Here is a 26,572-nt window from a genome sequence, read left to right as displayed (position 1 = left end):
AAAACGTGACTCTTTTGAAATCTTCTGTATTCAAACCTATCATGCTGTGATCTGGAAGGAGGCTGATTCTTTTGATATGATTGTTATAATTTTATAGCCTTTGCAATCTATAATTTAAAAGCCTAAATAATTATTTCAGAAATGTCTGACCAATTCTGTAGGTATCTTAATGGTTTTGGGATAGTCATCCACAATTGTCAAAATGTATCTGACTTCATTCAGTACTTATGACATCCAGAGATGAGCTAGGTGATAGCATTCCTCTGCCAAAAGAAGTGTAGGAAACACAAAGATGCCAGGATCAGGAGGCCCTTCTCCTTTGCCCTACTAATTGGAGGTGGCGTGGCAAATGCTTTTAATGCTATCCCACTTGTCTTAAGCTCTTTAAGATATTTATGTACCTTATTTCTTATTTACCTTTAAGCTTCACAAAGCGATATTCTGAGACTAAACTTTCTGAGCCTCTATAAAAAAATGTTATTGTTATTGTTATTGTTATTACCAGCTCCAGCTACTTTTTTCCTACATTGATATGTCTGGGAAAGATTTGCTAACTCTGCATTTAAGGTATTCATAAGGACAGGGCATATTGCTGGTAGTCAGAATACCTGATTTCTCCACCCTTGACTTAATGTGTGAACTTGACTATGGCACTCCACTTTTCTCAATCTCATTCATCCTCAAAAAATAGAAGATACATTATTCAATAATATTTGAGTAGAATCTATTTTCAAAAGAATCTCAGGATTCTTGTTTCACACATCGGCCTATTATTAAAATAATAAAGTTAATGGAAAAATCTTTTTACATAGCTTTCTATCATAAGAATAAAAATAGAGTGTCAATGAAGCATTTGCCATATACATTAATTGTTTTTCTTCCTGGGGTTGATCTTTTTTGTTTGTTTAGGCGGTTTTCTATGTGCTTGATTATTTTTTCAAATTTTATTTTATTATGAGTTTCAAGTATACAGTGCATTTGGTTAGACATTTATATAGTTTATGAAATGATCCTTCTGATTACTCTTTCTCTCCTCTTGCTCTAAATATAGCCATTACATTACTGCTGACTGCATTCCCTATGGTGCGCTCCCCATCCCCATGACCATCTATCAACTACTAATTTGTACTTCTTTAACCCTTCACCCCTTTCTCCTAGCCCCTGAACCTTCTCTTTGCCAAAATGTTCTGTATTATGTTGCAAGGAAACTACCACTTCTACAAGACAGATAGCTGGTGTTTTTGGAAGAAACCAGGGACAGACATTTGAGTCGCAGAACCTACCAAATTTACTTGAAAGAAATACAATTTATGCATATGTGTGAAAACTGTAGTGCTTAAAACACTACACACACACACACACACACACAGAAAACAGAAAAATTCCCTTTCCTAGTTGTCACTTCTTTTTGGTTTTCACAATTGCAGTGGCAGAAAAACAAACAGGCTGCCAGAGTGTGTGGAACCATAACCTTTTGACAAACAGACTCATGAAATAAGATTAATGAACAATGATCTTTAAGCCCCTACAATGTGTAAGAAAAATGTACAGCATTCTAGGGTACTATGATCTCTTTTACTCTTTGGCATGCATTTATTGAAGTAATGTAAGCAAAATTTTTGTGTATATTTTATATGAAAAAATTCTGGTGCCTTACTTTTGGTTTTGGGTAGACATCAAGGGAAAAAATAACACAGAGAGGTAGCTAACAGTAGAAAATTTCTTTCCCAAGACTTGACTTGGCAATTGTGTAAGTTCATTCAGTCCTATCTAAATTTGTCGAGTAAATTGGAGTACTTTGCAAATTGTTTACAGTGAATATGAACTTCTGAAACCTGAATTCTCCAAATTCAAAGGGTCAGTATAGATCGTTTTCCAGCTCTTTTCGGATAAAGCTAACTTAACTTGTGGTTCAATCCAGTATAGTGTTCTGTCTTGTTCTTGTGGCAATTGGGTAGGAGGTTGTTCTGACAAAAATAGTAACCTCTTTGAGTGACAAAGTTGAGCGGGCTGATCTATTGGCAAGGTAAGCTTTCTCTTTCTTCCTGAATCCCTTTGTCTCCCTGCTACCCCTTTTAAAGGCTGTTTAAGAGGGTGATCTTCCCAGAGAGAGGAGTATTATTCTTTGGCTAAGGGTATTTCTTCCTTTGTATCTCCAACCCAGAGTTTAGACTCATTGAAGCATGGAAGAGACACTCGTCTTAGGTATCTTTTTATTTTACTATAGCTATATTTTCCTTGCCTACTTATTCTATGAAATTGCAATAACCAATTGCTTTTATCTACTCAATTTTTTAGATATGACATTTTCATTGTGTTCCATCCTCTACCAAGTAACAAAGAAACATGACTTCTCCTGTCCTCAAATTCATTTCCAAAATAGGCACTGCTATTAAAAAAAAAAAAAATAGTCTTTGTCATTCTTTATGATATTTTCATTATTAGTTTATCACTTTTATATTATTTTATTTTTTATAGTATTTTTCTCACTTGTAATCATATTTGTTCATGTCTGTTTTTCCCACTAGATTAAGTTCCACAAGTGAAGGATTATATCTGTTCTATTCATCACTCTATAACTAACACTATGCTAGTTGGTTTTGTACATATTATATCACTTAAACTTCAAAAGCTACCTATAATTATGAACTACTATCTGCCTTTTACAGATAGGAAAACCAAGTTTTCAAGATGGTAAGTATCCTTTTAAAAGGTACACAGTAAGTGTCAAGAAATGATTGATACTCAGAGATCTGTGACTCTCAAACAAAGGCACATTCTACAACATCTTGCTGCTGCTATTCTAAAAGGGGTAAAAAATCAAACTCTGTAGAAGATACAAGACTCTTGTTCACCTTTAATTCTAATTTTACCTTGCAATATTATAACAGACGAAACTTGTTTTGGACAAACATCAACAAAGATTAATAGCTATACCTCCAGATATGACACAGGCATGCTAAGGTGCTCAGATAAAAGGTGTTATTATAAATAAGCAGCATTATTTTTAATGTAATATGATTATAAGTGGTAATAGAACTATAATAGATGATGATACATCTTGATTTTTTACAGTTTTTTCATGCTTTTATAATCATTCTACCTAATTAGTTTTTTAAATTAATTGTGCATTTTCGACAGTGATACCATCTGACTTCATGCTCTCTAGAGAGCACTTGCTATTTGCATTATTATTTAAATATATCTGCTCTTGTCATCATTGTAATGCCTCACATAATAACAATAATAATTATCATTCATTATTTACAATTAGTAAGTATATTCAGTGCAAGGTATTAATGTTTTTAACATTATGTAATAATATATACTATCATTATCCTCATTTTTCAGATAAGGAGACTGAGACTTACAGAATTTTCCCCACCTGCAAGGCTCAGCTCAAATGTCATCTAATTAAATAGCTTTCCTAATCACCCTGTAATAAGTTAAATCTTGATTTTCTGCATCCTCACTCTCATATTCTATCCTTTTATACTGCTATTTTTTTAATGTTTAACTAACCACTATGTGAATTATATATATTTATATGCTTACTTTTGGTTGTTGTTCTGTCTCTTCCAACTACAAACTAAGATCTATAATGCTATGTGCCCTTTTCATTACTACTGTATCTCTAAGGTCTAAAACAGTATACAGCACAGTTAACGCTAGACAAATAATTGTTATTGAATGAATACATTAACAAAACAATTGACTTGAAGCTAAGAAGAGAATGCAAGTCGTCTTACTTCTAGCCCAATTATCTTTGCATTATATTATGTGAGATTACACAAGAAAACTGAATTTGTGCGTTTTTAGAGTTTAGGATTTCAAATACTGAGATTTTTTCTTTTGTTTTATTTGTAGCTACATAGTTTCCCTTAAATTGTTTTGGGTTGACAAGAGTAAAAGGGGAAGCTTTAATCTGCTAAAAGAACTCTGTTTGAAGGACTGTACGCAGATTGGTGCTCCTGCTTACAAATTAATCTCCTTTGTGAGAGCAGGTATCTTCATTTGACAATAAACTGTCAACACAAAGTTCAAATTGCTGTATTCTTAAGAATAAATTTATTTTAATAATTTCTTTTAAAATTGCCTGAAAGTCACACATTTCCCCTCCTTTCTCTGATTAGTTGGGAGTAGTAAAGGCTTACTCTCTGTCTGCATAGACCTCTTTGATATGGCTCACCCTTTTTGAGTCTGAAATTTATCTTTGATGAAATCTCTTTTGTCTCATTTTGCTACAAGTTAGAAGGATATAAGGAATGAGAACTAGAACTGAATTTGAATTGAGAGGACACTTAAAAGTATAAGTCAATTAGCTGAGAAGTTTGTAGGGACAAAACCGTTTCATTTCTGACCCTGCCTGGCAATGTCCTAATGGTGCCATCATATTAGCTTGTCTGTTTTACTTCTCTAGCAACCTATGCCCAGATAGCTGAAACTGGGGACCTAGTTTTAGCTAGAATTTGTGCAGCTTCTCTGCAGTTATTATTGGAGAAGTATATAGCAATTGATGCAAAAGGAGGGCAATGCCTTTATAAACTCTAGTTTAAAAGCACTGTATTTGCAAAGAATCTGCCACATAATCTGTTTTGGCTTCAACTGGTCCTTATTTTATTTTAAAACTCTTTTTGGGTAGAAATAAGAGTCACAGCAGGATTTCTCAGTAAGTATATTTTATCATATGATGCTAAGGTTCTTTTCATCTGGGTACATGACTTTTCCTAATTGAGAATATACCCTTAGAGACCACCACATGTACTACCGAGCTTGACAAACTTAGAGGGGGAGAATATTTCCCCAAGGGTGGCATGAAGTAGCATTACCATGACCGTGATTCAGAATTACTCTTAAAAAGAGCTGATTCAGGGAATCAAATTCAAAGAGAAATGATTTTAATATCTGTTAAAGATGATAAGGAAGATTCATTCAAGGGACTACTTCAACTGGGGATTTGCAATAGAGGTGGGGCTCAACTCTGAATATGAGGAAAAGTGGGGATTTGTAGCCATGGATCATGGTAGGGGGGTTTATGAATAAAACAATTACTAAAAGGAAATATCAGAGGTAAGAGGAGACTCTAGTTAAACAGACTGGAGAGTATTCTTGTTGAAGGCAGGCCAGGGTGATTGGATATTGCCTGAGGGATGTTGGGAAATGAGGAATTTGATCAGATATTACAGATGATCAGATATATAGGGTAGGGGATTTTCAGTAAACTAACTTAGCAAGATTTTTGCTCATGTGGACATGGCCCGAGAACAGTGTCAAGTTTTAAAAAAGGCTCAGTGAGCCTGACTAAAGTTTGGTTATGGAGAGAGTCTTTGTAAAGGGCAAAGATAACAAGAAAACGTTTTACAAAATCTGTCTGCATCCAGAAAAACCATAGGTTCAGAAGTGAAGAGTGACTGAGCACAAGACCCTGCATGCGTATAGAATGATTGGTGACGTTTCCTTTGTATGTGATGTCCACTACCTGTCATGAGGGCCAAAGTGAGGGCAACTTGGAGGAAGAGGACAGGACTAGCATATTGATGAGTTACTCCTAAAATGAAAGCTCTATGAAGCTAAATATTTTAATAGAGATGAAAAGATTAAGCAGAAACTGTTTATTCTCAAATGTGAGACTTTTGGCATCCTATCAACTATCACCAGTCCTTTCTATTTTTTTTAGTCTATTTTTTAAAGCTACTATAGGCGTGTTTTGCAAATACTCCTAAATAATTCTTTTAGCCTATTCCATTTCTGAAGATTATGAGGATGATAATTATTTTCCTGTATTAGCTAAATTCATGCACTTTTAATAAAACTTTTGTAGATACTTTCATATACTTCATCTTATTTGATCCTTGCTACAGTCATACATGGTGTGTGTGTATGCACATGTGCATGCACTTGTGTTTGTACTGACGTCCTTTCAAATTGAAGAAACAGAACCACAGAGAGGTTAATGGGCATGGCCAAAGTCATACATTTTGGAAGGAGCAGAGTTGAGACTTAAATCTGAGGCTTCTGAATCCAAGTTTTGGCCATTAAAACAATATTTACATTGGAACATTCTCCATATGGTGGATGTTATTTATTTATTTTTCACGTGTTAGGACTGTGTCACAAAAAATAGGCGAGAAGGCTTTAATAATTGCCCTACCTACTTACTCAAAAGATAATATACATGTTTGTTGGTTTGATGCTTGCTAACAACCAAAATATGCTTCTGTTGGTGCCTGTCTAGTTGCTGAATGATGGGAATATAATTGTATCTATTTTTACAAAAGTGTTTTCATCGAGCCAACTGGAACCCCTGGTGGGGCTCAGTACCCATAAAATCACTTAGGGTTAGTTTTGGTTAGTTTAGGTGGTTAGAGCCCAGCAAAGAAGCCTTGGTAGAAGGTAGATACAAAGCCCCTAGAGAACCAGTGGACTTAATTCTGTTCTTGAGTCAAGCACTTCTCTCCTGATCCTACACTAGTGACTAGAAAGAAAACTGCACCAGAAAACTCTGGCTGATAGGTTGATGGATTGGTTCATTTATTCATGAGTGGTCTGTTTCATGCTAAGCACTGTGCTAATTACAGGGGATTCTAAGAGAAACAACAATGTGTTCCTGTCTTTAAAAGCTTATCATTTCTTATTCATTAGTATAGGAAAGCAGCACAAAACAGTAATTAGAACGCAGACACTAGAGTCAGACTGCCAATGTTCAAATGCCACATGTACAACTTATGGAGTGTGTAACTTTAGCCAAGCTAGTCAACCTCTCTTTGTGTTGGTTTCCTCATCTGTAAAATGGGCATGAATCCACCTTACAGACTAGCTTGTGGATTAAATGGATTAATATTTTAAAGTGCTTGCCACATAGTAAGTATAAAGGAAGGTTTTGTTAAATAAATAAAAATAGAAATCAGGAAAGGAAGAACATAAAATTTGACAGACAATAAAAATGAGCATTTGTTGAATGTTTATGAATGCCACACACTGTATGGCACTTAATTCTTAACTACCACAGCCAAATGAGTCAGTAGGTTTATAATCTCTATAACACAGAGCTTCTCAGCCTCAACACAACTGACATTTGATAACGAATAATTCTTTATAGTGGGGGGTCATCTGTGCATTGTAGAATGTTTAGTAGTATCTCTTGTTTCTACCTGCTAGATGCCAATAGCACCCTGCCCCTCAGTTGTAAAAATTAAAAAAAAAATAAGTCTCCATATTTTGACAAATGTTCCTTGGGATCCAGTCACTTCCTGCAACCATTGCAACCACCATTAAGAATCACTGCTAAAGTCAGGAAAATGAGGCCAAGAAAGGTAAAGCAATTTTTTCCAAGGTCACACAGCAAATGATAGAACAGCAATGAGAAATTAGTCTATATGACCCCTGTAAAGACAAGGATACAATGAATAATGTCCTGTAAAGATGAGGACATAAAAAATAAGCTTTAATAAAGTTTCTAGTCTCAGACTATAAAATCCATTCTATAGTGATCGACTTAATTATTCATTCGACAATAGGGTTAACTTGATCAGATGTGTGTCTGGTATGTATCATGGTACACAGATTGAAGGGAGAAGGAACTGGAAAGTGAGAAGTAATAAAATCATTCAAATGAGGCATAATAAGGTTGTGAACTGAGGCTAGAAAAAACAAAAGAAAAGAAAATAACTGCAGAGTACAATTTGTTGACATTCTTCATCACTGTATTCATCCTATGTGAAGAACTTAAAATGCCTTTCTGACTTGACTTTGGTAGCCTCATCACAAGACAAAAATAAGAAATTGTTATTTAATTCCTCTTTGTAGAGAAAGTGGCTCAGGTCCTGATAGATTAATTATAAGCACACAGGGTCATAAAGATGGTCAGTGGTTCTTAGATCTTCAATTTAATCCCTGGAACACCCTGTCTCTTTACACTTTCTTCTAATCTAAATGATCTGCCATTACTGACTGCAAGAGAATGGATATTTACAAAGCTAATCAATACTAGTTTAATGTATCTGCTTCAATCAGCTCTACTTAATGACATGGTGCTACCCCGAATAGCCTTTTTCAATAGGCAAGGTTCAGATGCTCTCAACTATATGCCTGATTTTCTTTTCTTTATATTTATCTCCCTGCCCTCCCTCACTCTCTCATTTCTTTTCCTCTCTCACTTCTTTCAGTATGATACTGATTGTAAAAAGCACACTGAACTTAATAATCATAATAACAGGATCAATGAAAAACAGCTAACACATTGAATATTTGCTGTCACAGTTTTAAGCTCCTTGCATTTATTAACGCATTTAATCCTCACCAAACCCTTATGAGGAGGATATAATTCTTATCCCCATCATACAGATGAAGAGCCAGACATTACTTACCTCCCAGCAGTATCAGAATCAAATGAACTAACGGATGCACTAGTAAACTGTAAAACATGACAGATTTGAGCTGTTGTTATTAATTCATTTTTCTGACTTCATTATCCAACAAAGTGCAATCTGACAACTCTATTTAACCTAGACCCTTAAAACCTACAAATAATAATTGGAATGAAGAGCAGATGCTTGCTATTTAACAAGGCTTATTCTAACAAATAACAAAAGCTCTATGCTTCCTGTTTACTTAGTTGAAAATGAATTTCCGTTTGCTTTAAATCAGGTCAGGCATAATTAGGATTAAGGACTAACCAGACTTGAAAGATGATTGAACATAAGTGTCATCTATCTGGCCAATATATCTGTATTAAAAGAATTAACCTGAATAACTGAAATGCACTGAACTTGATTTTGGTTCTCCACTCAAAATACTCAGGGATAAACTTAGTGAGAAGTAGACTCTCCACAAGAAGCTAATTTTGCAATCCCACCAGACTTTATCACAATTAATGCTAAGAACAGAAATCAGGCTAAGAGGAATATGTCATGACATAAAAATCTGATTTCCTCTTAAATGTTTATAATATTTCACCTCTCCATACACCCTGTATCTTGTCTCACATTTATCACTACTATCATAAGTATTTTCTCTAAATTTAGTGATTTCCTTTCCATTTCGCCCAAGTTAGAATGTTTGTAAAAGTGGTTCACATAGAATTGCCAAAGAATCCCTGGAGATCAGATCCAGTGGTCTCACCTCTATCTTCATCTATTTGACAATTTCTCATCATCTTATGTTGAACATGTTTCACTTTTCTTCACTTCTAAATTCTCTTCCTTCGGACTATTCAATTCACATTATTAACCTCAGCCTTTTTTCTTTCTTCCTTTACCTCCCCTCTCCTTTTTTTCCAGTTCCCTTGCTCCCTCTTCTCCCTCTCCCTCCCTCTCTCTGTCTCTGTCTCCTATTATTCTTTCCCATGGACTGAAATGTTATATTTGTCCAGATAATGCTCAAACTCAAATGCTATATCTGTCATTATAAATATCTAACAGTCCTCGAATAATGAATGCCTCCTTCTGAGGGCTCCACTTTAATTTCTCTGGTTGTATATGGAAAAATATTTCAGGATATCATTAGACCAAATCCAGTGATATGTTTTTACTTTTCCTTAATACTCCATTAAATGAATGCCATTTGAAATATTGCATTAAGGTCTTTGTCAAAGGTGGGATTTGTCTTGTTCTAAGATGCTTTGGCAGGGCTACCTTAGTGAAAAGAGTGTTTACAGAAGGCTCCTTGCTAGTAGTCTAAAGACAAGCTCCTATGGAAAGTGTTCATCAAGGGAACAGGAACTGTTCTGATTCATTTCATCACCTTCCTTGTGCAGAAATTAAGAAGCATCCAAGAACAATTCATCTTGCTTTATTCAATATTCAAAATATTCAAAGGGGCATATTTTCCTACAACTGACTTATTTAACTAAACACAAACACAAAAAGTTAAACAAGCATGATTTCTAAGTAAATAGCTTTAAGTAGGAGATCTGAAGATGTTGTATAATCCCTTAATGTAGAGAAGCAGCCTATCTTTTTGAAAAAGGGCAATCACATATTGATAATCTCTTACTTATGAACAATAGAAAATAGTTACCATTTTTTATTCCATTTACTTTCCATTGAAAGGAAATATTGCTACATGCTGGTATGATAGAAAAGATTCTCTCAGGACTTTCCTATCACACTATGATGTTTGAGATCCAGATATATTTCCACTCTGGTAGGCAACCCAAAGAAATGGCAGGGAAAATTCTTAACCAAGTTGAGTCCGAAATTAATTATACTAATTTAATCTCAAAATCTGCTCAATTACCATATTTCCAAACTTAAATTATATTGTCAGCTTCAATTTAATCTCTCAAACCAGATATCTCAGAGTGCATCTTCTCTTCTCTTTCTTCTTTACCCCAAATAAGCTATCAGTCCCAAAATCATGTTGTCATACATTATTGAACACCGAGTATGTGGAAGTGACAAAGTCATCCCCCTTTTCTATTTTGGTCATTGGCTTAGTTATCTCTCCCATAAACAATTGCTGTAGTCACCCCTTTGGCATTCTGGCATTCAGTTTCTCTATTTTCCAGTTTTATTTTTCATCTCTTTCCTTTCTACATCTCTAGCTTTCACTCTTTGAAAATATTCATGTCTTTGAATGTTTTACTGAACTTTTCTATGTTCTAGACCTTTCCACACTTTGTTCTTTCTCCCCAATTCCTGTTCATATTTCATGACTTAACATAAATGCCACTTTTTTTTCCTGTCAATTGTCCTCTACTACCCCTTTATCCTGGAAAATAAAAAAATAAAAGAAATCTGCAAACCCACAGAAGCTGGGTTAAGAAATCTCCCTAATGGATTCCAAAGAACTTTCTCTTTCCCTACCACATAGTACTCATTTCATATCATTGCTTGCTGACATCTGTTTATATAATACATTAGTCAATGAGGTATATGAGGATATAAATAATTTCTTTCTTGTTCTTGTAGCACAGTACTTAGCACAGAACAGTGTTAAATAAATATTTGTTGAATAAATGGAAAAATGTCACTCTTTTTCCTCATGTATTATTTCACATTTAATTTATTCATTCAGCAAACACATATGGTATACTATTGCCTAAGACACTGTGATAGGTGCTAGGTGCTAAAAGTTACACTTCAAGCTTCATTTAGAAAATAAGTCTTTCCAAAATTTGATTTCTATTTGTCTTTCTAAGTATCATTTAATCTTTCTCCCAAAAGTACTTATCCATAATCCCTGTCATATCATTCACCATTCATATTCCTCAGACTGCTCACTACCCAAAATTTCCATACATAGTCATAACTCTGATTTTGATTTTTCTCCTTGTTCAATATTAAATATATACCAATAAATTACAATACTTTGTGATTTGTAGAAAATGCAATAATTTTGTATTAATTAGTAAACATTTTTTGTTTATTAATCCAATATATGCTAGTTACTATGTTAAGTGCTATGGGTATGTGAGTAGATACATCATAGTATATCCTCTTTTGAATTTTATCCAAATTTTGAACTTTTATCTAAACATAATGGTTCTCAGCTTATGTTCTCCATGAAATCTTTCCTGATAACACATAATTCTTCCTCTTCTCTTGGTCTCCCATATTTTTATATCAACTTACTATTTATTTTATTCTGCTTTGTATTTGCAGTCAATTATTTATCCAGGCCTATATCCCTCAAAAGACAAGGTGATATATTTTATTCACTTCCTGATATCATAGTACAAGGCTCATATAGGCTTAAAATAAAGGCTAAATAAACATTGTCTTTGTCAATCAGAACTACCCAAAATAATATTTGATCATAAAGTTGTCTAAGAGTTTCCTTTAGAACATAACAAAAAGTTTACTACATCCTGGCTAGTTTGTTAAAATGTAGACTCCATTCTATTTTGCTCATATTTGCATTCTTAGCAAATAGTACAATGCCTAAACTTACTAGGTACTCAATAAATAGTTCCTCAATGAAGAAATAAGCCACTGAATCTTCTGTGAGTAAACAATAATAACAACAGAGTAAGCTCTTTGAGCTTTAGTTTCCTTTAGTTTAGTCTTAACTTGCAAGTTCTTTTTGAGGCTTAAACAACTAAGTTAGGCTTTACTGGTTGAATGTTGAGTTATTATAATCATTATTTCCTAATTTTAAAGTCATGTCTTCGGAGTCATAGCCACATCTAAGGTCAGTATGATTTGTGTGCTCACTAATGAGACAATGTAAGTGAGACACACTATCAGACTTCTACAATTTCTCTTCATTTTCTCTGCTCAAAAAAAAAAAAAAGAAAAGAAAAGAAAATTGAAAGTAGATTATGTTTCATGTTCTCTGTTTCTTAAATATGGGTCTTTTTGACAAGGAAGTTTTGATGTATTTCATAAAAATGAAATCTTAGGATTAGTTCAAACCATTGCTGTCATCTCATTTTTTTCTCCTCTTAATAAATGCAAAAATTTGTTTGCAACAATCATGACTTAATGATTACCACATCTCAGTTGTAACAGCTCTGACATTGGGGAGTTTACATTTAATGATATCTTTCCTTATATTGGAATTCTGAATAGCAGAGTGAAATTCTGCCATTTCTCAGTTTTTCTATTATAACTTCCAAGTGTTGTTCTTGTCTCCCCTTCCAGAACAGCACTGGAAATTCTACTTCTTTGGACCATCTGAACTCTCACTACCTTAAGGTAGTTACTTATTAACCCTTAGAAGTTTTTTATTCAGCTAAGTATTTCCAGGTCTTTCAACCAGTCTCACATTCATATGGTCCCTGAATCCTCTGGCATTCTGATTATATTCCTGCTAAATTGTATTAAATTATATTTTCTATTTAGTGTTGTCAATATGATTTGTGAATCTGAGTACAAAATAAAAATGTGGAACCCTTTGTTAAAAAATATTCATAATTTCAAGAAAGCGACAACAGAGCTTTAAATTAACTGCAGGGCTTTTCCTTTGTTTGTGGTGACATAAATTCCAGTTAGCTCAGCACAGATCTGATCCACACTTGTTCCCACACTGTAATTATTAATAATAATATTTGCAATCTCAAAATGTACTCATTGGATTGTTAAAATATATAGATATCTTACCTCTGAAAGCAGGAATCAAATATATGTTGTCTGTTCAGTATTTCCTGGAGCTTTAAGGTACCTGTAAAATAATTGACTGCTTAATAAATATTAAGTGATGCTGATTACAATGTAAGATCTTGGCAAGAAAAGTTTGACATATTACTAGCTAACACAAAATTTTAATTTTCTTTAACTTTTGTGTTATAACATTTCACATCAACATCTATATTTAGGCACAAATACTTGCTTCCCTTCCTAAACTTTCAGTTCAGTTCCATATATTCCCACTCATAAGAATTTCCTACTCTCCATGATGTAAAATGACTAGTTCTAATCTTTTTGTGTTTTTCTATAACTTTGTTGTTTTTATCTATTTAATGATATTACTAAACTAAATAATAATTTTTTTATGAGCTAATTCTATAATTAGCCCTTACAACCCAATTGGACAGGGATGTTGTTCATGACGGTAATCTGTGTCCTCGTGGGTCTTTAACATATGTTTGTGGAATAAGTAAACTGAAGCAAGAAAAGTAGATGACAGTTTCAGTTTGAATTTCTGAGGAGAAATTCTATGTTTATAGTTCTTACATAATATACATGGTTCAGGAGTTTTTCAAAATTGTTCTGCATGTTGGAGAAAATTACACTACCACAATGTAGGACTCAAGTTGGAATAGAATCCTCTTATCAGACTAAGGGTATGCTCAGAATAATCAGAGGTAGAGAAAAGAGCTCACCAGTTAGAACTCATGGGACAAAGTTCAAAGGCAAGTCACTTGCTGGTTTTAGGGAAATATCAGCACAATGTTCAACTGATAGGGACTCAACAAATCATATTTCCTCCACTGATTTAATTCGATGCTGTTTTTAATTTAAACAGTAAATCAGTCTAACATGGGCTGAGTATTTGTTCTATGAACATGGCGCTACAGTGAGTGTAAACATATTTCTAGAAATGAATCTACCAATGACTGGTTGTTTTACCCTAGGCAACTCTATTTAGCTTTTCTGGGCCTGAATGTTCTTATCTATAAAATTATACAATCAGATTTTTAAAATCACATGTTACCTTAAAGTTCTAAGATTCTCTGATTCTGTGGGTTTAAGGCTGTTGTTATACTAAAGAGTACACACTGGAGGTTTATATGATTTGATTATTCAGGGCTTTGAAAGTTGAGAAAAAGAGTTAATTATAATACAAAAGGCAAAATAGACATGTATATAAGCGACTTTGTAAATGTCATAGGTAGCATTAGAAATCAATGGGAAATGGCAAAGTATTAATCAAATTGGATTATATGTTGAAAAAGTGATACTGACATCCTACCCTATACCATATACAAAAGTAAATTCCAGATTGATTAAAGAAAAATTATGATAAACGAAACTAAAACTTTTAAAACAGAATGTAGGATACTCTAATTATGTCTTAATTGATAAAGATTTCTTAAATAAGGAAAAACAGTAACAAACCATAAATGAAAGTATTAATAAATTGATCCCATAAACAAAGTTAAAAGAGAAACAATACACTCAACAGAAGATATCTGTCATGCTTATAACAATAAAGATTAGTAGTCAGTACATATAGACTACAAATCAGTAGAAAAGAGATAAACAACCTATTTCATAAATGAATAAAGGGAATAAACAGAAGGAAAAAAGCTAAAAGACAGAAAGATATGAAAGGATGTTCAATCTCACATTTTCACATCCATTAGATTTATAAAATTAAGTCTGCTGACATCCACTGTTGCAGGAAATTAAGAGTGTAAACTGAGAATGGTATTATACCCAGGGGTAGGGAGTCCAGGCAGCTGACCAGTGATTTGGGAGGAAGCTGTTTAGGGTACTGTCATTTTAGACAAAGATTGTTGAAATATTGAGAGGAATTTAACAAATTGAAATTTTAACAGAACATCTAAGGCATAGAGCCAAAGAGGTAGTGAGTGGTTCCTGAAGCTGGACCATAAGAGGTAGAATGTAAATGATTAAAAATATTTCAGTTAACTTTATACACCCTTTGTCACTGCCCTACCATGAAACTATTTCATGTTTTCACTGAACTTGCCTTCTAGGACCTTATGCCACTATTTTTATTCCCTTGTCATAGTATTTCCAGTAATATCTCTTCCCCAGTAGCTTTGGTTATTTTACTTGGTTCTTCCCCTGGCTGACTGCTATTAATTCATAGCACATACATATTCATAATCATACATAGCATAGACATAATATATTTCTGTTCAAAATCCTCCCTTCTCTTATGGCTCAGCCACTCCTGCTTTCTTTCTCTCTCATCGAATGCCAGTTCTAGTCTATTCCTGGCCTCTTTTATTACTGCTTTGGCCTGGGCCTCCAATTCTTGAGCCTAGAACCCAAAATATGTAGTGTGTTTTGAGAAAACATAAGAATACCAGGTTGGTTGGAATAGCTTAGAGTCATAAAAGAATATCTGCTTGAAAGGTACAGTGGGGTTATATGATGAGTGACTTGACAGCAGACTAACGGTTTCACAAATACTTGTTCCATCACATGAAATAACCACCTTGCTTGAATCATTTGTTTTTGTCAACTGTTGTTTCACTCTTGTGTTTAAAATCCAGTAGTTCAGGCTGATTTTTTTTTTTTTTGGTTTGTTTTTCATTTCTCTGCTTTACTAAGAAAACAAGATTTCTTTCCATTCTTTAATAATTTATTGTATTCTTTGTGACCTCTCTTTTCTTTTTCTTTTTTTTTTCTTTCTATAAATCAGATAGCTGCATTACTTGTTTTTGTGTCTACCACCAAGACACTTCCTGTGTCACTGCTGACACCAAGATTTTTTGGTCTGATGAGTTGTTGCTATGTAAAAATGTTTTGCTTTCATGACATGAATGTGTAACCCTGGCATTCAAAAGGAATTAAGCTTGCTAGGCTGAATAAGGTTTGGTTCTAAAATAGCGGAAGAAAGAAACAGAATTTACAGAAGGAAAAACCAGAACTTTGGAGTCCTACAGACCTAGATTTTGAATTCTTTGCTCAGACATTTGTGGGAAATTAGAAGAGCTAATTAAACTTTCTAAATTTTAGTTATATCACTTATATAATAAGAATATTACATTTCCTTAAGTTTAAAATAATATCAAACATGACACATCAGCAATTTAATAAACATTTCACAAATGATAGATTATAGGAGATGCAATACACATCAATTATAAAACATAAACAAGTAGGTGTTTTAATATAAAAACTTAAGCCTTATCTTGCAAGGTCTTAAAGTTTTATTTGGAGTAGATAAATCTGTAGGTATTTATGGCACATGGTAGGCATTCAAATATGGTAATTATCATTATTTAAGTGAAATAGCAGCTGATACCTTGATATTACTTAAAATTCAATAAAATATTGATCTAAACCCATGAACTTTATGTCATATCTAATGTCTTTCTAATTTTTCTGCACATTCCTGTGGGTTTACGTGCTCCCCAATAGTTATCTTTGCAAGCTCTTGCTTCCCTTGAGCTCTGACTCATGTCATGTCTCCTTTTCCATGGCTTTTCTCCTCTCTTGTCTCTGATTTTCTTTTGATTTTCTCTCTATGTTCACTTTGGTTTTTTTGAATATGGGAGAGTTTACCGAATGTTTAGAGTAACTGGATTTTATTATGCTAAAATATTAAAAATAACATTAACTAGTCATTTTTGTTCATAAAAATCTTCTTGGCTGCCTGGTCACCAGAAATTTATCCTTAGTTATGTTCTTCCTCTGACTCTGGAATTCCGCTGTCTTACAGATCTGTTCCTTCACCAGCACCCTTTTCATTTCCTACTTTCTCCATGACAAATCTTGGTAATTTCTTACACAGAGTACATTCTTCCCTTGGTGTATATTTATTGTATCCTTTTACATAGTTGGAGTTCTATCTTCTACATTCAAAAGACTAACCAATACATATTCTGACAAATAGAGAATTCTCTCCTTAAACATGTCTGCAGTAAAAGAAGATGAAGAAGTTTCTGACAAAGGCAGTGATTCTAAAGAAGAAACCAACAAGAGACTCCCAAAAGGAAAAAGATGATAGTGACAGAGACTCTGATGGAGAGGAGATGAAAATAAAAGCAAATATAATGAAGCAGAGTGGCAAGAATTACAACAAATTAGACAGTGAAAGGAGAGAGCTCTACCGGAAACCAAATCAAAGATAACACATTCTGTTTATAGTCCTCACTTCCTTGGGGAAAAACAAGAGTGGTGATGGCTTTATATTACATATAGGAGAGAACAGATATTAATATCTATGTCATATCATGTGTATATACAAAAAGACACAGAAGAGGTAGAACTGAAGTTTCCTGCACCAGGCGAGTCTGGAAATTATCAGTATGCAGTGTGTCTGAGATCACACTCATGTATGGATTTGGATCAGATGCAACTTTTGAAGTTAGAAGTTCATGAGGCTAAGCGTATGCCAGAAAATCACACATAGTGGCAAACGGCACTCGACAGAAATGAAACCAGGAGGACAGCAGGGGTTTTAAAGAAGCAGAAGAGGAAGAGGAGGAGGAGGAGGAGAAAGATGATAACTCATCTTAGTTATCAAAGATGATAACTAAGCAGTACTACAAATGGACCAAAATATTTGCACATATTTGCAAGTTTTTGCTGTTTTGAAAGTATATAATAAATCAGAAACAGCACAGAACTGAAAAAAAAAAACAACAACCATAAGTCTGCTGTTATTTACCAAAATATTTTCCCAGACAGCTGTATTTCATGCAGGATATATTTAATGTTGTCTAAAATGTTAAACTCAACTTCCCAGCTCTACTCTACCTGCACCTGTGAAACTGAACATGATGGAGGGAAACGTAAACCACGCTGACTCATCTTACTTTAGATTTATGATAATGAACTTCTGATGTACCTTCATGCTGCCTAGAAATCATACTATGTCTCCTTACTCTAGTCACTGTCCCCATTCTCCTAAATGACTATTTTATGCTTTCCTCTCTTTAATACCGCAGCAACAACCTTTTTTTCTTCATTCTCTCTCTTTTATTTCCATCTTACACCTTGCCTCTTGGTAATCTCATCCAGTTACATGGCTTTTAATGTTATCTGTACATTGATACTACACATAAATATGCATATACACATAGACATAAACACATACATGAACATAGACAATTAGGATCATCTCATTCATTCTCTCAAGCTTCCTACTATATATCCAACTGCTTACAAGGTATCTTCAATTGGATGCCATATAAGTTTTTCAAACTTATGTCTAAGACTGCTACTTCTTCATCCTCTCTGATAATCTCCTTTACTATGTTCTAAATCTTAGTTGATGGCAACTTCATTCCTTCAGTCATCCATGCCTAAAATCTTAAAATCATTCTTGTTACCTCTCTATCACTTGCCAACCCTCAAGTAGCAAATTCTATTGAATTTCCCTTTAGTATGTAACAAATTCAACCACTTCTTAGGGCCTTCTCTGTTACTTCACATCATCATCTGTTTACTGGATTATTAAAATATCGTCTTTATTGGTCTGTTGGTGTCTTTTTTTAATCTCCCATGCCCTACTACAGACTCTTCTCAATAGAATATCCAGAGAGATCCTGTTAAAATCTAAGTCATGGCCTCTCATGCCTCCACTCAAAATACTCAAATGGCTCTCCAATTTCCCAGAGTAAAAGCTAGTCCTTCTAATGATCACAAGGCAGTGGCAATTTCTATGCCCCCCATTACCTCTCTGTTCTCATGTCCCACAATGTGCTCTATTGTCACTCTGCTCCAACCACACCAAGAACCTCACTGCTCCTGGAACTCACCAGGCACATTCCTCCTTGGGGATCTTGGCAGTGGCTGCTCCTTCTGTTAGAATGTTGTTCCTTTAATATCCATGTAGCTCATACCCTCACCTCCTTCAAGTCTTTTCCTTAAATGTCATCTTTCCATTGAGACCTGTTTTGACTACTTCATTAAAATTTAAATTGCTTCCTGTACCCTGGCATTCCTGAAAACCTTTACTCATCTATTTTTTACACAGAATATATGATCTTATCACTTAATATTTAATCTACTTAATTTGTTATTGTCTGTATCACAGTATAAGCATTATGTTTGTTTGTTTGTTTGTTTTTAATTTAGATCACCAGTAGCTAGCATTGTGATTGGCAAATAATAGACACTTAGTAGATATTTACTGAATAAATAAATTTTGAAAAGATAATATCCAATAGTTCACTAATTCATTCAATTAAACACTCAAATATGCTGAGCTCACAACATACATAAATTGGAATAACTGAGGACGTCAAAGTCTACTGGACAAGACAAATAAATGGAGGTAACATAAAACAACAAAACATACTGTTACAGAATAATGAAAAATGATTCTGAAAGCATGTAGATGACTAACTGGAAAATACAGGTGACCTTAAATAAAGTTTCTCATGGCTAGTAGGATATAACCGGGAAATAAAGGAAGAGTAAATAAAGAAGGTAATGTATAGTACAGAGCAATGAAAGTCTATTTTTTCCCCCATTTCTGTCCAATACTGTATGACTTTGAGCAACACTACTGAAAAGGATTTTGCTCCATAGGTTAGGGATTTCTGTCTGTGGTATTCAGTGCTATATCCCTTGTACCTAGAACAATATCATGCACTTGGTGAATTCACAATATTTCTTTGTAGAGTGAATGAATGGGCTTATTATAAAAAGAGGTGTTTGGCAAATGAATTTTAAAGTCTTTTTTCAGTTCCTAAATTACAATAGGCATGTTTTGAATTAGGATAAAGAATTGCATAGTGATTAAATCAGCTTCAAAACAAAATAGCTGTTAGAGAAATTAATTATCTCTCCATCCAATGAGATTTTAATGTTTAAAGATATATACATGACCACATTCCAAGACACTGAAAAATATTTCTGAATTTGATCACAGGCTGTATACTAATGCCTCTCTTAACTCTGATGCTGTGAAGTTGACCCTTTAAAAAAAATCCAAGTGATCTTCTCAGAAACCATCCACTAAATAAGAGAAACAAGCTTTTGCCAGCTCTGTGCCTCTTTGGATAGATTTCTTGTTGGCCTATAGGTTGATGTGCTATTATTGTCAAATGCATTTACCTGAGTCTAGTCAGTCTCGTATAGCCACATAAGTAATTAATTGTAACTCAGGCTAAAAAAGAAACTCAGTGAAAGTATGTAAAAACTACAGGCAGCGTTCTATGTGCTCCAAACATCTTTAAGAACTAAAGAAAAGTGGTGGGAGGGGGGAGAGTAAAAAAAAAAGGAAAAAAGCTAGAGAATAGTGAAAAAAAAAGTGTCTACATGACTCCATTAGTAGATAGTACTTATGATGGGACCTCAGGGACATGCTTTATATTTGAAAGTTGACAACCTCTCAAACCAGCTGATCCCACTCAACCCTCCCCACTCTGAGTGCCATTTTATCCCAAGGCAGCCCATAGAGTCAGGCTGCAACGTAAGCAAGAGCCCCCTGCACTGGCCAACTGCTACAGGATGGGCAGTTTCATTTGGATTTTTCTACTTAGAGGTTTTGGCTGTCATTTCATTCAATCCTGATTGGATTAGGCTCTACTCCAGGCTATTAGTAGTAATAGTTGTGCAACTTTTCACTGCCTCCATGCTTGTTCCTTGAGGGTCTTATAGCAGAGAAAACTTTATTAAGCTATTATATATTCTATTTCTTCTGGAACTCACCCCTACATCAGGTGAACTGGACAAGATATTGTATGAACTTTTGGGGATCTTTCAAACTTTTACCTTAAACCCTAAACTAGAGCCAATTCAAACACTATACTTAGTTTCCTCTTTGCAGTGTGTTGGCAATGAACACAGTGTCATTAGATAAGGTCTTTAAAGCTCAGTTTCCTCATCTGTACAATGAAACTAAGAGTTCCTGCTTCATAGGTTAGAATGGGTAATTGAGTCATGTACACTAAGCATAAAGTACTATATGTGCCTTATATAGTAAGTACTTTATATGTGACAGCAATTTTTATTCAAGATAGTCTATTCCTCACAAAACCTCTGTCATATTATGCCAGTTGCTGGATAGGACAGAGTGAAAAGCCCATTCGATTTTGTGTTTGGTGTATTTAATTTTTCTATTAAAAATTTCACATTCAGTTCTTTGAAAGGATATAAGCTATTTTCTTCCATGGTTGTCTCTATTCAAATTTTCTTCTCATATGTCTTTGATGTCAGCACATCTACATGAAATTACAGCAAAGAGTGAGACCTTGTGATCAACACCATTTCCTTTAAACATGCTTACGTTTATTGGAAAACTTGTGTCTAGACCATGTGGCCACCAAAATGATGTCTTTTGAGTTATTACTTTATATTAAAATAGAGCTTAGGAAAAATAAAATAAAATAAATATTGTTTACAATGTTCTTTAGTTGAGGATATCCAGTTAACCTGTCATTCTGTGAGAAGGTGATGTTTCTGAGAACTACTCAGTAGTCTCAGGGGACAGATACCTAGAATATTATCCTGCTGCCACTGCATAAGATGAGAAGAGAAGAATGACTGATGGGTCCCTGGGGCTATTCAGTGATACTCTGCACTGCCAGAAATAAGGCACACAGGGGACAGTGACATGGTGAATATCTTCATATCAGAGCCATGCTATTTATTCCTGTGCTATGGAAAGAGAGGAGAAGAAATGCAGTCTGTCTGAATTTCTAGGTGATATCACTGCGCGTTGCTACAACCCGGTTTATTGAGCAACGTGCTATCCCAGAATTCCACACTGGTGATGACATGCAATCATTTATTCATTCAGCGGCTATTTACTGAGTCTCAGCACTATAAATGCCAGATGCCAAGGAAACACTGACAAACAAGGCAAACAGAATCCTTATCTTCAAAGCTGTCATATAGCAGAAGACAGTTAAAATGAGAAGAATAGCTATGAAGCTCACAACAGGAAGCACTGACTTAGGCAAGGGAATTGGGGCCAAGGACATTAATTTCCCATCGCCCTCATTTTCACCTTTTCTCTGCCTCCCTCACTTTCTTCTCTCCATCAGTGGAAGCCTTTACTGAATGGTGAGTTGGGTGGGGAAGAAAACTGAGCATGCTCAACCCCTCTGGTTTCTCCTTTTTGAATAAAGAGCCTCATGGGTTGTGCATCATGATCTTCATGTGCCCAAGAATATTGTTCAGCAGAAAGGCTCTGGCCCCCAGCAGGGGGCAATCCAGAAATGGTGAAAGGTTGGTTCAATTTGGGCCTCAGCATCAGAACTAAATTACATTCTCCAGTTAGCTTTATGGAACAAAACTTGAGCTTATATTTTTATATTGATCCATCTGTCCCAGGCCTAATTTCTCAATAAATTCTAAATAACAAATAGAAAACAAGTATGTTATTTATTGTGTCCCTTATACTCCATTATCTTGGTGTCTTTGCCAGATATCTGAGAAGTAGGTGCAAGAAAATGGCTTTCAAGAACCAAATTAATCCATTGGCAAATAGAGATTTTTTTTTTTTTTTTTTTGGCTTAAACTGAACAGGCATTGAAATTTGGCAGTGCTTTAGTAAGTTTAGCCATGTGGCAGCTTTGCTTTTCGTGACTGAGGATGGTGACACTCGGGTTACTGTGTAGGTCTTTGTGACTGACCTTGATGTAATTTAAGGAGACACATAAGGGATCATATTATAGAAGAAAGAGATGATCTAAACCTCACCTTAAGATAGGCAGTGCTTGGCGAAACAATGTTTTTTCCCCTGCATTTATTTATCAGTGAAGACTATAAGCTGAAATTTAAACTCTAAGGACAGGTAAGTTCAATAAGGGCTACTGAATACTGGTGTGTATTTTGTGCTAGCCATAGAGAAGAAATCAAAGCTCACATACTCCAAATGCTTTTCTTTATGTAAATCATGGTTCAGGGCTAAATGGGGAGCAAATCATAACTAAACTCAAGGATTCATGTAGTTTGTCTATAGAATCCTGGGTCATCTTCCCCTCTAACAAGTCTTTTCAGGTTAGTGCTCTGATTTATTGGTTACATAAGCTTCGACCATGGCTTTAGATTACAGAGATTCATACCTTGGAATTGATCACAGAAGCAAGTTAGTTTTTATTAATTAATAATTAATTAACACCTTGAAAGAAATGGAGAATCTAGCTTCTTCTTGGGTTGACATAGAGAAACAATTCCATGATTCTTATTTAAACCTGTGAGCTAAGAAGAAATGTACCTAGATTACTTGGCCTTTAGAAGCCAAGCTTGCTGAACAAATCAAAGAGAGATGGAAAATTATAAAATATGCTTATTTCTTATTATCTAAATAATAACAATGAAAAAAATTAAAATTCAAAATGATAAAAATGAATTAAAGAACATGAGAGGTGTATTATTTCTGGATCAATAAAAATAATGAAGTGAAAATAATAGAAGAAAGAGAGTTGAGGTTTTAGAAGAGCAGGGTTTCTTCTCTAAACAAAGCCTGGAAAGGCAAGGTGTTGAGGAGCAGATGGCAGGCATCTTGATGCTCACTTGGCCCATATAATTCAGGCTTCAGAAGCATCAATAGCATTTACAATGCAAGATAATTCTCCAGCATAATAGGAATGTGGAAAAGTATCCAAGAACTTTTGTCACAAGAAGCAATGGCAATGACCACAATGACATAAGATTAAAATGCCTGCTAACCAGAAAAGGGTGGAGACTGTGTCACTAGACAAAATACCCCACATAGTTCCAAATACCAAAATTTAGAAGAGAAGGCAGAAATAAGAGGTTTTGCATATGGCAAATGGGGAAGAAAGGCATGTCTACTGAGATCTGGTGACTGAAGCTGCCACTTCCGCTCAGGTGTCTCAAATGCTGTTCTCAGAGAACTGAGATAATGGATCCTTCCTCCTCATCCTCTCCCTTCAAATCACAAATATAGCACTACAGTTAAACTTGTGGGAGATTTGTATCATAAAAGTTTAATTTCACAGGTTGTAGCCCTTAGATAACTGACGTGAACTAAGAGGAATTCTGGCAAAAGTCTAAAACCAAGACTTCCCTTTACCTCCCCTCTTTCCTGCAGCTACTAAGTTTCTGCTCTCATTTCTGGCAATAAAAAAAAGGAGGGGGGCTGTGTTGTACAGAGTACTGGTCTGGAAACAGTATTCTGCAGAGGCTAGAGGTTGATTTGTATTTTTAAATTTTGTATGGTGGGACTGATGTGATTTTCTTTTGTGTATAAATACTAGAAAAAATATGGTACATATGAGTTTTTAGGTTGGATTAATTCTACCTCAAAAATACCTTAGAAGATATACTCTTTAGCAGAAAGTCCAGGCAGCTATCTACTCAATCTCAACTTTACCAGACAATCAGATTGAGGATCCCTCTGGGTCATATTGAACAGAATAAGAAACTGGGTGATCATGATTAAAGAATTTTTCACTTTATTTGGTCTTATAAAGAAAAAGGGACATAACTTTTGAACTTCCTTGTGAATTCATGCTCTTCATAATAGGAGAGAGTTTTTATTCAAATCTGGGTCTTCTTTAGGATTGTATTTAGACTACATGTCTCATTGTAAATCAGGATGGAAAACTAAATGAAGAATGGTTTTTCTACCAGGATTCAGAAAGACTTTGAAGTTAGTTCTACTCTGGCCCATGTCAGAACATTTTGAAGACAAAAGATAAACTGCCCACCCATTGCCTGGCAGGCTTTAGAGGATGAATGGTTGATATGGTAAGGTAGCCTCACAAAGGTGATAGCATGACCATCCTAACCTCCTCTCACCAGTAAACTAGCAACACCAATAATTGATCACTGACTTAATGAACAAACTCAGTGAGTTAAAGGTATAAAAAGGGTATTGAAGACAGACACTTAATCCATACACATACTTTTTCAAAGGGGAGGTGGATGAGAGAGTAAAGAATTTCTATTCAAGTATCCTGAGAAGGACCTTTTTAGAAGGAAGTCTCTCAATCTCTCTCCAGCCCCGAAAGAGGACGAGAGACTTATCTAACTCATTAATTTGTGAGAAGAGACTCAGCTTAGTCCTGTCTTTTCTCTCTCCTTTCGAAGCAGCACCCTGGCTTAATCTTCGCAATGCCTACATCTGGGGGATTAAATCCAAGTCAGGGAGGGTGGTAGAAGATCTCTTTGGCTGTAAATTTATAATCATATTCTTCAGTCAATGTGGCTTTCTGTTTGTCTTCTATACCTTATTTGTCAATCAGCTCCTAACTCAAGAGATCAATGCATGTTTTTGATTTATTGCCTCCATTGAAACCCTAATGAGGACAAGACTATACAATATTGGCTTTCCTGGTAAATCCTTCCAAGATCTGAAGTTGTTGGGCTGGGCAAAGATATAGTGTTGGTGGTTGGTAATGGGAGCAGAGGTTTTCTAGGCTAAAGGGAATAGCTGTGCAAAGGCATGGCAATGAAAGAGCAAATAATATATTTAGCAAACTGAAATAAGTCCTATATGACTGGAACACAAAAAGTAGAGAGTGAGCGAATCTGTATACAAGAGAGAAACACTGTGTAAAGCTTCACTATGAACTTGAGATTTTTGTCCTAAGGTGTTTGCCAGATTAAACAAATAAAAAGATAAGATTCTCACTTTAATTTGAATTTCTAATAAAAAAATTTTTTAGTATAAGTATGTCCCATGCAAAATTTGCAATATATGGGGTATACTTTTACTTTAAAAAGGTATATTCATTGTTTATTTGAAATTCAAATTTAACTAAGCATCCTGTATTTTATCTTGCAACTTTATCCTAAGGGAAATGACAAACCAATGAAGTCTTGAAAACATTGAAGTGATATGATTAGAAATCAGAGATAAAGAAAACCATTCGTGCAGCAAAAAACAAACATCTCTTTCTAAATGTTCTCAAGTTTCTTTAGGGCCCCTTTCAAAATAGCCTCACTGTAAAAGCAATAGCAATGAGATCCTGCTATATCCTGCGACTCATGCTATTGTAAACACAACCTGATGAAAATAAATTACAGTCTCAGTAATAGGGCAAACAAATCTGACTTACAACAAAAGTGGGAATTTGGATTCTCTCTCTTAGTATTAATGTTCTGCAGGGTAAAAAGCAATATACAAAAGTTACTAAGGAACACAGCAATTTACTTTCGAAACTGTGCACACTCATTTTGCCTCCATTGAAAGATGCCACACCTCTCTAACTTTCCATATAGCCTGTGTTATTGTGCCTGACTTTTTTTCAGAATGCAGTGACTTCTGCTGAGTTCATGGTCACCTCGGTCTGATTCACAGTGAGGTGTTTTCAATGGACTGACATTGAGGAACAACATCCCATGCTACCTGCAGAGGAATGGGCTCATTACCAGTGAGCAGAAACTGTTCTCCTGATTTAATATCTATTTTCTAAAGACAAATTCTCACTTTTAATTATGACTTCATGTGTTTCCTAAATACCTATGTGCCCCTTCTTTGTAACCTTTTCCATTGGAGTTCTCTCATGTAACAATTGTTGGCGTTCTAATTGCCAGTCTCTGGAACACAGTGATGTCCA

The 26,572-nt window shown here is 34.8% G+C and overlaps 1 long non-coding RNA gene across 1 annotated transcript in view; it reads right to left on the bottom strand.

Annotated features, from left to right (window-relative positions):
* Positions 1-7,032: 7,032 nt before the first annotated feature.
* LOC118612924 overlaps positions 7,033-26,572 on the bottom strand; it is a 326,018-nt gene continuing 306,478 nt past the window's right edge. Inside the window, exons 4-5 of the long non-coding RNA XR_004955284.1 lie at positions 13,044-13,104; positions 7,033-8,413 (exon numbers count right to left, since the gene is read on the bottom strand). This is a non-coding gene — a long non-coding RNA (uncharacterized LOC118612924). The remainder of the gene's footprint in view (positions 8,414-13,043; positions 13,105-26,572) is intronic.

The sequence above is a fragment of the Rousettus aegyptiacus genome, unplaced genomic scaffold (assembly GCF_014176215.1).
Source record: "Rousettus aegyptiacus isolate mRouAeg1 unplaced genomic scaffold, mRouAeg1.p scaffold_m13_p_1, whole genome shotgun sequence".
Classification (NCBI taxonomy): Eukaryota; Metazoa; Chordata; class Mammalia; order Chiroptera; family Pteropodidae; genus Rousettus; species Rousettus aegyptiacus.
This window is presented reverse-complemented; position numbering and strand designations above follow the sequence as displayed.